This window comes from Lithobates pipiens, unplaced genomic scaffold (assembly GCF_037356315.1).
Source record: "Lithobates pipiens isolate NorthernLeopardFrog02 unplaced genomic scaffold, aLitPip1_a1.2 Scaffold_1, whole genome shotgun sequence".
Taxonomy (NCBI): Eukaryota; Metazoa; Chordata; class Amphibia; order Anura; family Ranidae; genus Lithobates; species Lithobates pipiens.
The window spans coordinates 16,037,672-16,051,517 of NW_027507685.1; positions in this window are offsets into that span (position 1 = coordinate 16,037,672).

A 13,846-nucleotide genomic window follows, 5' to 3' on the forward strand; every position below is an offset into this window, starting at 1 on the left:
ACAAGTTTTCCGATTAGGTGCTATGACGCTACTTTGTGTGACCTGCTGAATGTGTGTGTGTGTGTGCATTTTATATATATGTACATGTGTGTGTGTATATATATATATATATATATATATATATATATATATATATATATATGTGTGCATAAATGTGTGTGTGTCTATATGTATGTATGACTGTATAATAAGATTATTATTAGCAATCAGTATAATATATTAGAATTATTAATTGTTGTTATAACTTTATACTGGTGGGAAGCTAGATAATTTATTATAATTAATTATGAAGAAGGGGTGGGTATAACAAGCTGAAACTTCTTCCCACTCCTTTTCGGATGTAAATCAAATTATTTTGTTTTGTACCCTGTTTCCCCGAAAATAAGAACCTAGCGTGATTGCCAGTGATGGCTGCATTATAAGCCCTACCCCCCAAATAAGCCCTAGTTAAAGTCCTTGTACGTCTTATTTTCAGGGTAGGACTTATTTGGGGGGGGGGGGGGGGGGGGCTTATATTGCAGCCATCACCAACAATCACACTAGGTCTCATTTTTGGGCAAACAGGGTATTTTATGTTTGTTTTTTATCTGTGTATGACTATTACTATATGATTACTTTGCTATTTCTTTTTTATAGTTATATATTTTACATGCTCAAAATAAACTACTACTACCAATACTAATTGTTCTAGTGACTCAAAAAGTATTGAAAACATAGAAGTCAGGTAGCCGTCATTTGCAGAGTTAAAGTGGTTGTTAACCCACTTCTATGAAACCGTCTTATCCCCCTCTGTACTTTAACAAGATGTGTCCCTGTGCCTTTGTTCTGTAAAAAAATCCGCTGATCTGTAATGATATAAGCTGTGCTGATTCCTCTCCTCCTTCTCTCTTCAGCTCACAACTGAGCCGTCCCCCTTTTTTGGGTTGACAAACATTTTAAGCCAGAAATACACAGATAGAATCTCAACCAGTTCAGCAGGGAACGACTGAGATTCGAACCAAGTATGGGCAGGTTAATTGTGCCCAAGTCGATTTCATTGATCGACTTGGGTACAGTCAGCATGTAGGATTTTTAGGCCCCTTTCACACTGGGGCGGTAAATTTTTAGCAGCGCTTTACCGTTGTTTTAGCGGCGGTCTGCGGCCGCTAGAGAGGTGGTTTTAACCCTCGCTATCAGTCAAAAAAGGGTTAAAACCGCCCGCAAAGCGCCGCTGCAGCCCATTGATTTCAGTGGGTAGGAGCGGTTTAGGAGCAGTGAACCACTCCAAAGATGCGGCTAGCAGGACTTTTTTCACCATCCTGCTAGCACACCGCTCCAGTGTGAAAGCCCGAGGGCTTTCACACTGGAGTGAAAGGGGCCGGTTTTTTCAGGTGCTACACAGGCCCTATTTTTAGCGCTGTAGCGCCTGAAAACCACCCCAGTGTGAAAGGGGCCTTAGGATTAGATAATGGCCGCTAGCCATAATCACTGTGTTCTCCTGACAAGGATGGCTGCCAGTGCAACACAGTGGCTCCATGGGAGGGATTCCCCTGTTAACACTGACTGTGGAAATCAAGCGATTTTCTTTCCTGCCACCCCGGTTGGACGAAAGACAATCGCATCATGTATGGCTTGCCTTGGTTCAGTAGTAACAGTTATTGTAATGCTCTCATAATAGGTTTCTAAAGTTAGATTTTGCCACTAACACTAGCAAAACCCAAGTAAATATTTTGTCAAATAGGCAATATGCAATATTCATAATTTGGCCAAGTATTTATCACACACTTTTTCGTTGCCTAAGTGTATTCTTTCAACTATTATTTTTTCCCAAATCAGTTGTATGGCAGAATGTACTCTTTCTTTAAATATGAACAACAACAGAATCTTTCTGAGACTTTGTTGTACAGGAAATACAAGAAATACTTTTTATAGCTTCTGCAAGCTTTCCGTGACTCATTCTGCATTTCATTGCTCTTAAAAGTTACATTTTGCTTGTTCACCACCCATATGCTGACCAATAATTCACATGACCCTTGGAACGTGTCTCCTTAACGGAAATTGGCCCTTGTATTATTTCAACTGGCCTCCAGGGAAAACACAACATTTAAGCATAAACAATAATTTTCAAAGCTACTTTGATTTTTATTTTCCAGGTGTGCCATTTGTAATACAATATTATTCCATCCATTTTTGGGCCTTCAGCGGTAAAAAAATCTGCCCTGAAACAATTTGCCTCATCTGTACGGATAACTTACAAGCCATTGCCCTGCATGCAGTTCCCTCCAGCAGTGTATCTATCGCCACCAACCATGGGAGGTTTTGAGCCGAGAGCTAATTTGTACATAATAGGCTTCAGTATGCAGATCATTTATGTAATTCAGAACAAAAAAGGTAACAACAAGGACATGCTACCTGTTATTACATACATTTTCAGGTGCTTTTCCTGAGGACAGCCATGGACCTGTTAAAGCGGGAGTAAACACAGTTTCAAAAAACACTTACATTGGCGGCATGCCGGAAATGCTAACTTTCACATTGGTTGTGCTCTCAACCAAACTTTCAAACCATCCAATGGCTGGTTTCATAACTGATCACATGTGCAGCATTATGGCAGTTGAAGAATCATTAGAGGCCAAGATGGCAGCTTCCTTAAATAAAAAACGATAGAAAGGTTTACTTCCACTTTAATTAGAACTTAAACTTATCCCAACTTCAAGCATCACTTACCGTTTTTTTGGATAAGCTTAATCTTCTATGAGTGGGACATGCTCATTATTGTACTGGCATATTTTCTAACTTAAAATCCAGCTTTAGGAATGCCTTCATCCCTCCATCTGCTTTGGAGCAGAGAGCAGGATCAAAGTATCACCTGTTTCATTCTCACCGCTGGCCTACTACTACTACTTGTACCACCGCTTAGGTACAAGAATGGGCAAACATTTTCCCAGTTCCTAGGCAATTATCTGATCATCTATGTCCATCCTAATTGTAGTTACCCTTCTCTAGGATTCCTGGTTTTTGATTTAGAGAGTTAGGGATGTCTTGAAACTCCTGTCAATTCTTAATGGTGTTTTGCTGCACGTGAAATCCACCCTCTCTATTTTTCCCGTCACTGGGACAAATGTGATGGGAAATAGAAGGTTTTACCTTTGGAACAGAAACATAGGCAAAAGGGAAATCTTCAGTTGGGGATACCTGTTCCAGTGACAGTGTAAAAAAAGCATTTACCCTCACTCAACTTGTTGCTTTCTGACGGGTAGAGTACGTAGGCAGGTTAAGGTGGCACCCACTAGGTGGCCCACTTAAGAATGTTAACCTTTTAAATCCTTCCAGGAAGGAGAGTGAGTTTGGTTCCTGCCTGGCAGGATCTCTTATATTGTGTGGAAGGAGTTAGCTGAGGGGCGTAGGTTGCTGGTCATGGGATAAAGAGCCAAGGGGGGAGACACCACCTAAGATCAGAGACGTACCCTGTCCTTTCCACTGGAAGGGTTCCCCTAGTGATGGCCACAAGAGATACCTCACTAGCCGTACAAGACTAATGACTGATTATGGAGAGAATCCTTTAATTTGAACTGTGTTTAGCCCAAAGGCCCAACTGACTATTATATATTGTGAATCTTCAGTAAAGAAGAAGTTTATCTGCATGTGGCCTCTGAGCGAGTTCTTCAGATAACAAAGGAGATGAAGTGAGTGAGTACAGTTACAGTGATGCCACCTGGTTGTCAAACCCTGGGAGATGTTGACCAGTGTCTTAATACACCTTTGGAGTGTGGGGGTACAGCCGTACAACCAGTAGGGTGGGCAGAGGATCCGGTGTCCTATCATATATGGTCCCCCATCGGATAGTGTCCGCTGTGTACTGCGCATGCACAGTACACAGCATACATAGATTGTGAAAATACCTGAAGATGAACGGCGCCTGCGCCGTGAGTCCAGGTTCTATCCCCACCATCCAAGTGGACATAGAGTTGGAATATAAGGCCGAGGCAAAGCTCGCCCGCGAGGGGCCCTCTAAATTCCAAACCCTATGTCCGCTTGGATGGTGGGGCTACCACTTCCACTCACGGCGCAGGCGCCGTTCATCTTCGGAGATTTTCCGAAGCTTTTTCTGCCCCATACTGCGCATGCACACTATATGATGGCAGGACACTATCTGCCAGAACACCGATCGCATTGAGGGAAGGAGAGAGTGGAGTTACAGAACAAGGGTTGATATGCCTGAGAAGGATAGTGTCTTTTATGTTAGGGGTGCTCTGGCTGTTGTTGTAGCCACGAAAAAGCAGGCCTCTACCCACAGATAATGGAGATAAATAATAGGTATTTTAACGTTTTCCTACTCTATACAGAAATGAAAAAAAAATGGTTTGAATGCTTTAAATACAAAAGCCTTTGTGATCTTAAAGCAAACATGTTTCTGAATGGCCCGTGGAGAATGCTATTGCTATATTTTCTTTCTCCAATTGCTAGTTGCCTGGCTGTCATAACAATGCTTTGGCTCGCTAATTTCTGAGCCAGGAAAAGAAAAGTCAGGATGGTGAATTTCTATACTTGTTCTTGCTCAGTGATTCAGAAAGAATTAAAGCCAAGGCATCAGGATGACAGCAAGGCAACAAGCATTTGAAGAGTGAGAATTCAGCAATGGAGGCCTTCATGTGTCGTTCTATAACGGTTTTCTTTACATCTAATCTGCAAGCAAAATTAGAGAGCGTGTTTCATTGCTGTCATAGTGGCCTATTACAAGTGTCAAATGAAGCAGATCCAAAAGAGTATTGCAGTCTGAGGGTTACACAAAAAATAGAAATTGAGTAGTATTATCATTGCAGACAGTGCATGACCCTTAACAAGCTGAGATATCGATCGGTCCAGAAATGTAAAAAAAAAAAAAAAAAAGCCGTGATTATTTCTCTTTATAAGATCAGCCTATAAACAGGCATTTGTAATACACAAACATACTAGTCTCCAGGCACCATCACTGCTGAGATTTCCAAACCCTTTCTTTTATGTCACATTAGTGGAAAGTGACCTGTTGTGTTTGTGGAAGCTCTGGAATCCCGCAGGAGAAGGATCACTCAGTCCTCTGGCAGAAAGCCAAGTACAACTTGTTCTGTAGCAGAGAATCTCTATGAAGCGACATTATCAAGTGAGACAGGTCATGCTGGCAGGAGGTGGCATAGATTGTTGATTAGCTGAGCTGTTGCCGAACAGGCTGAGGCAGAATGTGGAGGAAATCAAATTCATTTTTTTTCTACACTGTACGCTAAATATTAGTTTCAGGCTTTTTCTTTTTTTAATGTAATTATCTCTAAATGAAGTGAAGCGTGTTTGGAAAGAACATTAAATAACACCCCCACCCACCACTATTTCTGCTTTAGATACTTGTATATTGTTTTGCAAAGTTAAAAAATAACTTGGCCTAGTTATAAATTGTCAAGCAAAGAGAAAAACAACTGTTAACAGTTACAAACTGATACAAAGTAAAGGCATTCTTTTATTTTACAGCTAGGTCCTGTCAAGGTTTTTTTTTTTTTTTTTGTAGCAATAACCAAATAAAATATACAGTAAGCCGGTGTTGCAACAACTAGAATGGCACCAAATATTAAAGCGGAGGTCCACCCTAAAGTGGACCTTCCGCTCATTGGAACCCTCCCCCCCTCCGGCGCCACAATTAGCACCTTTCAGGGGGGAGGGGGTGCAGGTACCTGTACAGTACAGGTATCTGCACCCACTTCCGGGACAGCTCTCTGCGGAAAGGGGCGTAGATCTACGCCCCTTTCCGAAAGTCCCCCGCTGTCTGCTGGGAAACACACAGATCCCAGAGGCAGCGGGTCCATCCTTATTGTGCAGCGTGACTCGTGCATGCGCAGTAGAGAACCGGGAAATGAAGCCGAAAGGCTCCACTTCCTGATTCCCATACCCAAGATGGCGGCAGCAGCACTCGAGAGACGATCGAGAGATCGGCTTCGGGTGCCGACATCGCGGGCACGCTGGGCGGGTAAGTGTCCTTATTTTAAAAGTCAGCAGCTGCAGTATTTGTAGCTGCTGGCTTTTAAAAAAAAAAAAAACGTCGGAACTCCCGGCGGACTCCCGCTTTAATATGTTTTAGCAGGTTACAACATTTTCATAAGACTCTATTTGCATCTCTGAAGACACTATGGGGTTGGTTTACTAAAATTGGAGAGTGCAAAATCTGATTCAGCCGTGGATAGAAACCAATCAGCTTTCAGATTATATTTGTCAAAGCTTAATTGAACTAGTACTACTTAACCACTTACAGACTGGACCATTTTGCTGGTCAAAGACCAGACCACTTTTTGCGATTCGGCACTGCGTCGCTTTAACTGACAATTGCGCGGTCATGCGACGTGGCTTCCAAACAAAATTGACGTCCTTTTTTTCCCAAAAATAGAGCTTTCTTTTGGTGGTATTTGATCACCTCTGCGGTTTTTATTTTTTGCGCTATAAACAAAAATAGAGCGACAATTTTGAAAAAAACGCATTATTTTTTTACTTTTTGTTATAATAAATATCCCCCAAAAATATATAAAAAAACATTTTTTTCCCTCAGTTTAGGCCGATACGTATTCTTCTACATATTTCTGGTAAAAAAAATCACAATAAGCGATTATTGATTGGTTTGCGCAAAAGTTATAGCGTTTACAAAATAGGGGATAGTTTTAATGGCATTTTTATTAATATTTTTTTTTTTACTAGTAATGGCGGCGATCAGCGATTTTTATTGTGACTGCAACATTATGGCGGACACATCAGGCATTTTTGACACATTTTTGGGACCATTGTCATTTATACCGCAATCACTGCTATATAAATGCAGTGATTCCTGTGTAAATGACACTGGCAGTGAAGGGGTTAACCAGTGGGTGGCAGTGTAGGGGTTAAGTGTTCCTAGGGGTGTGTTACTAACTGTTGGGGGCTGGGCTTTCTATTAGTGAACACTGATCTCTGCTCCAATCACATGGAGCAGAGATCAGCGTCACTAGTTGCTGGGCAGAATGGAGAAATGCTGTTTACAACGGCATTTCTTCATTTGAGACGATCGCAGGTATGCCCGAGGAGATCTAGTCCACGGGTCCCGCGACCAGACTCACGGGTCCCGACCAGCACGGGAGCGCATCGCCGGCGGCGCGCTCCCGATGGCAGGGCGGCAAATTTAAAGGGACGTACAGGTACGCAAATTTGCCTGCCCGTGCCATTCTGCCGACGTACATCGGCGTGCGCTGGTCGGGAACTGGTTAAAGTGGTTGTAAACCCTCCCCCACAACTTTGTCCCATGTAAATCAGCATAAAAAACCCTAATGAACACTGCTTATAGATATCTCCTTACTTGCTTAGTATTGTTGTAATCCTTTTTTTTCTTTAGAATGATGTCACTGAGCATGCCCAGATCTCCCCTGATTTACGGCACACTCTCTATTTCTTATCTATCTGTTATCGGGACTTCCTATGGCACAGCACTGAACTCTGCTAATCACTCAGAGCTTCCTCCTACACACCATGTGACCATGTGACCTCACATACAGTCTAAACTTGTTTCCCTTTGTCAGACTTATCAGCTTTAGCTGATAAGACTGCAGTAATGGTCATTAGACATCGGCACAAGTAAATACTATGAAATAAACAAGTAAGCTATGAACAGGGAAGCAGGGTTGCCAAATCACTCAGAGCTTCCTCCTATACCCCATGTGACCATGTGACCTCACATGGAGTGTAAAGCAGGGAATGGGACAGCAGTACTGCAGTCTTATCAGCTGAAGCTGATAGGACTCACACAGGCAAACACTAGGTAATCAGCACAAGTAAATACTATGAAATAAAACAAGTCAGCTATGAACAGGGAAACAGGGTTGCCATAGAAATGTTGGATTGAGAAGGAGGCTTGGTTAACAGTACCGGAAGTGCTCAATGTAAGGGCGGAAATACACTGCACTGTGGACTCAGGAAACAATACTTAAGATGGCGCTGCCTAACCCCTGGAAACAAGTTTTTTAACCAGTTGCCGACCGCCGCACGACGATGTACGTCGACAGCATGGCACGGGCAGGCATATTGGCGTACATGTACGTCCCTTGCCTCCCGCGGGTCGGGGGCCCGCTCGGGCCCCCGCCCGGTGCCTGCGGCGGTCGGTTTTCGTCCGGGAGCGATCCGGGACGAGGGGGCAGCCATTCATTCATGGCCACCCCCACGCGATCGCTCCAGACGAATAGGAATCCCCCGTGACATCACTTCCTCTCCTGTAATGTAAACACAGGAGAGGAAGTGATGTATTCTCTCCTCCGTGTCGGTATTTTTCGTTCCGACACGGAGGAGAGCGGATCGGTGAGTTGCACCAACACTCTACACACACAGTAGAACATGCCAGGCACACTCACACCCCCCCGATCACCCCCCCCAATTACCCCTGCCCCCCAGTCACAGTGACACCAATGTCATTTTTTTTTTTGCATTGGTGTCATTTGTGACTGTAATAACTGTTAGGGCAGTTAGGGTTAGCCCCCTTTAGTTCTAATGTACCCCCCTAACCCCCCCAATAAAGGTTTAACCCCGTGATCACCCCCCGTCGCCAGTGTCACTAAGGCTGGGTTCACATTGCAGCGGTTTATGAGAACGAATGTGATTCGCACCGCACTGCAGTGCAAATCACATCCGATCTCTGTGCGATTCGAGTTCAGCCATTCGCCGCACCCGCCACACCCGCCGCACCCGCCGCAAATTCGCACGGGACCCTTTTTTTGGCCCGCAGCAGAATCGGATCGCATGGGTGTTCACACCATGCGATCCGAGTTTGCAGATCGCACTGCGATATGCGAACTGATCTGGGGGTGTCAGTAACATTTCACTGACACTCCCAGCAGTCCGCATAGGGCAGTGTGAACTGCCGCCGGGAGGCATGCGATGCGGGAACCCGCCGCGGATTCGCGGCGTTTCCGCATCGCTCCAGTGTGAACCCAGCCTAATAAGCGATCATTTTTCTGATCGCCGTATTAGTGTCACAGGTGACGCTAGTTAGGCAGGTAGGTATTTAGGTTCGCCGCAGCTTTTTATAGCGCCAGGGACCCCCATATACTACCGCATAAAGCCCCCTGATTGCCCCCTAGTTAACCCTTTCACCAGTGATCACCATATAACTGTTACAGGTGACGCTGGTTGGTTAGTTATTTTTTTATAGTTTCAGGGCACCCGCCATTTATTACCTAATAAAGGTTTAACCCCCTGATCACCCGGCGGGTGTCATTTGTGACTAATAACTGTTAGGGCAGTTAGGGTTAGCCCCCTTTAGTTCTAAGGTACCCCCCTAACCCCCCCAATAAATCACCCCCCGTCGCCAGTGTCACTAAGGCTGGGTTCACATTGCAGCGGTTTATGAGAACGGATGTGATTCGCACCGCACTGCAGTGCAAATCACATCCGATCTCTGTGCGATTCGAGTTCAGCTATACAGATAGTATGGCTGAATTCGTGTCGCACCCGCCGCAAACTCGCACGGGACCCTTTTTTTGGTCCGCAGCAGAATCGGATCGCATGGGTGTTCACACCATGCGATCCAAGTTTGCAGATCGCACTGCGATATGCGAACTGATCTGGGGGTGTCATTAACATTTCACTGACACTCCCAGCAGTTCGCATAGGGCAGTGTGAACTGCCGCCGGGAGGCATGCGATGCGGGAACCCGCCGCGCATTCGTGGCGTTCCCGCATCGCTCCAGTGTGAACCCAGCCTAATAAGCGATCGTTTTTCTGATCGCTGTATTAGTGTCACAGGTGACGCTAGTTAGGCAGGTAGGTATTTAGGTTCGCCGCAGCTTTTTATAGCGCCAGGGACCCCCATATACTACTGCATAAAGCCCCCTGATTGCCCCCTAGTTAACCCTTTCACCAGTGATCACCATATAACTGTTACAGGTGACGCTGGTTGGTTAGTTATTTTTTTATAGTTTCAGGGCACCCGCCATTTATTACCTAGTCTCACTAGTGTACCCCTAAATTTAGGGGTGTCTACTTTCCAAAATGGGGTCATTTGGGGGGGGTTTGTGCCATCTTGGCATTTTATGGCCTTCAAAACTGTAACACCCTTAGAAAGCCTGAAGGCGGTGCTTGGTTTTCGGGGCCCCGTACGCGGCTAGGCTCCCAAAAAGTCCCACATATGTGGTATCCCCGTACTCAGGAGAAGCAGCAGAATTTATTTTGGGGTGTCATTTCACATATGCCCATGGCATGCGTGAGCAATATATCATTTAGTGACAACTTTGTGAAAAAAAAAAAAAAAAAAAAAAGTTTGTAATTTTCCCGCAACTTGTGGCAAAATATAAAATATTCCATGGACTCAACATGCCTCTCAGCAAATAGCTTGGGGTGTCTACTTTCTAAAATGGGGTCATTTGTGGGGGTTTTGTGCCATCTTGGCATTTTATGGCCTTCAAAACTGTAATAGGTAGTGAGAAGTGAACTCAAAAATTTACGCCCTTAGAAAGCCTGAAGGCGGTGCTTGGTTTTCGGGGCCCCGTACGCGGCTAGGCTCCCAAAAAGTCCCACATATGTGGTATCCCCGTACTCAGGAGAAGCAGCAGAATTTATTTTGGGGTGTCATTTCACATATGCCCATGGCATGCGTGAGCAATATATCATTTAGTGACAACTTTGTGAAAAAAAAAAAAAAAAAAAAAAAAGTTTGTAATTTTCCCGCAACTTGTGGCAAAATATAAAATATTCCATGGACTCAACATGCCTCTCAGCAAATAGCTTGGGGTGTCTACTTTCTAAAATGGGGTCATTTGTGGGGGTTTTGTGCCATCTTGGCATTTTATGGCCTTCAAAACTGTAATAGGTAGTGAGAAGTGAACTCAAAAATTTACGCCCTTAGAAAGCCTGAAGGCGGTGCTTGGTTTTCGGGGCCCCGTACGCGGCTAGGCTCCCAAAAAGTCCCACATATGTGGTATCCCCGTACTCAGGAGAAGCAGCAGAATTTATTTTGGGGTGTCATTTCACATATGCCCATAGCATGTGTGAGCAATATATCATTTAGTGACAACTTTGTGTAAAAAAAAAAAAAAAATTTTTTTTTTGTCATTATTCAATCGCTTGAGGCAAAAAAATAAAATATTCAATGGGCTCAACATGCCTCTTATCAATTTCCTTAGGGGGTCTACGTTCCAAAATGGGGTCATTTGGGGGGGTTTTGTACTGCCCTGCCAATTTAGCACCTCAAGAAATGAGATAGGCAGTCGTAAACTAAAAGCTGTGTAAATTCCAGAAAACGTACCTTAGTTTGTAGATGTGACAACTTTTGCGCAAACCAATAAATATACAATTATTGACTTTTTTTTTACCAAAGACATGTGGCTGAATACATTTTGGCCTAAATGTATGACTAAAATTGAGTTTATTGGATTTTTCTAATAACAAAAAGTAGAAAATATCATTTTTTTTCAAAATTTGCGGTCTTTTTACGTTTATATCGCAAAAAATAAAAATCGCAGAGGCAATCAAATACCATCAAAAGAAAGCTCTATTTGTGGGAAGAAAAGGACGCAAATTTTGTTTGGGTACAACATTGCATGACCGCGCAATTACCAGTTAAAGCAGCGCAGTGCCAAAGTGTAAAAAGACCTCTGGTCATTTACCAGCAAAATGGTCCGGTCTGAAAGTGGTTAAAGTTCACACTGCCCTATGCGAACTGCTGGGAGTGTCAGTGAAATGTTACTGACACCCCCAGATCAGTTCGCATATCGCAGTGCGATCTGCAAACTCGGATCGCATGGTGTGAACACCCATGCGATCCGATTCTGCTGCGGGCCAAAAAAAGGGTCCCGTGCGAATTTGCGGCGGGTGCGGCGGGTGCGGCGAATGGCTGAACTCGAATCGCACAGAGATCGGATGTGATTTGCACTGCAGTGCGGTGCGAATCACATCCGTTCTCATAAACCGCTGCAATGTGAACCCAGCCTTAGTGACACTGGCGACGGGGGGTGATCACGGGGTTAAACCTTTATTGGGGGGGTTAGGGGGGTACCTTAGAACTAAAGGGGGCTAACCCTAACTGCCCTAACAGTTATTAGTCACAAATGACACCCGCCGGGTGATCAGGGGGTTAAACCTTTATTAGGTAATAAATGGCGGGTGCCCTGAAACTATAAAAAAATAACTAACCAACCAGCGTCACCTGTAACAGTTATATGGTGATCACTGGTGAAAGGGTTAACTAGGGGGCAATCAGGGGGCTTTATGCGGTAGTATATGGGGGTCCCTGGCGCTATAAAAAGCTGCGGCGAACCTAAATACCTACCTGCCTAACTAGCGTCACCTGTGACACTAATACGGCGATCAGAAAAATGATCGCTTATTAGGCTGGGTTCACACTGGAGCGATGCGGAAACGCCGCAAATCCGCGGCGGGTTCCCGCATCGCATGCCTCCCGGCGGCAGTTCACACTGCCCTATGCGAACTGCTGGGAGTGTCAGTGAAATGTTACTGACACCCCCAGATCAGTTCGCATATCGCAGTGCGATCTGCAAACTCGGATCGCATGGTGTGAACACCCATGCGATCCGATTCTGCTGCGGGCCAAAAAAAGGGTCCCGTGCGAATTTGCGGCGGGTGCGGCGGGTGTGGCGGGTGCGGCGAATGGCTGAACTCGAATCGCACAGAGATCGGATGTGATTTGCACTGCAGTGCGGTGCGAATCACATTCGTTCTCATAAACTGCTGCAATGTGAACCCAGCCTTAGTGACACTGGCGACGGGGGGTGATCACGGGGTTAAACCTTTATTGGGGGGGTTAGGGGGGTACATTAGAACTAAAGGGGGCTAACTCTAACTGCCCTAACAGTTATTACAGTCACAAATGACACCAATGCAAAAAAAAAAAAAAAAAATGACATTGGTGTCACTGTGACTGGGGGGCAGGGGTAATTGGGGGGGGGTGATCGGGGGGTAAAGGGGGGGTGTGAGTGTGCCTGGCATGTTCTACTGTGTAGTGTCGTGTTGGTGCAACTCACCGATCCGCTCTCCTCCGTGTCGGAACGAAAAATACCGACACGGAGGAGAGAATACATCACTTCCTCTCCTGTGTTTACATTACAGGAGAGGAAGTGATGTCACCGGGGATTTCTATTCGTCGGGAGCGATCGCGAGGGGGTGGCCATGAATGAATGGCCGCCCCCTCGTCCCGGATCGCTCCCGGACGAAAACCGACCGCCGCAGGCACCGGGCGGGGGCCCGATCGGGCCCCCGACCCGCGGGAGGCAAGGGACGTACATGTATGTCCTTATGCCTGCCCGTGCCATTCTACCGACGTACATCGGCGTGCGGCGGTCGGCAACTGGTTAAACAGAAAGTAATATGCAATTTGGGCTGGATTACAGTGGCTATAGTCTGATAATTACTTATTATAATGGACTAAATGAAAAGAAGCATCAGAGTGGCAGAGTTTACTTCCTCTTTAATTGGCTACCATGTACCAGATTTTCTCTCCAGTTTTAGTAAATCGACTCCCATTTGCATTTCTGAAAAGGAATGAGGTTCAGGTTCACCACCAACATGGGGTTGCAGCAAATCTTCAGGATTTGTAAAATTTTCATACTTTTGGTTGAAAAGTTTGCAGGTTCACCACCAGAAATCAGAAAGGACTACAGTGTACAGCCTCTACAATGGTCAGCTGAGTCACAAGAGCGAATGATTTGAAGGGATGGATAACCCAGCCTCCACCATATAAAAGGGCAGGTTCACAGCAGCTATTTAGTCAGTGTGAGTTGAAGTCGTTGCAAAAAGATGGCAGTTCTGTGTTGAAAGAGACTGGTCATTGTTTTTCTAATAATTATTTATTGATTAATCTTTGGCATTTATACATGGCTTTG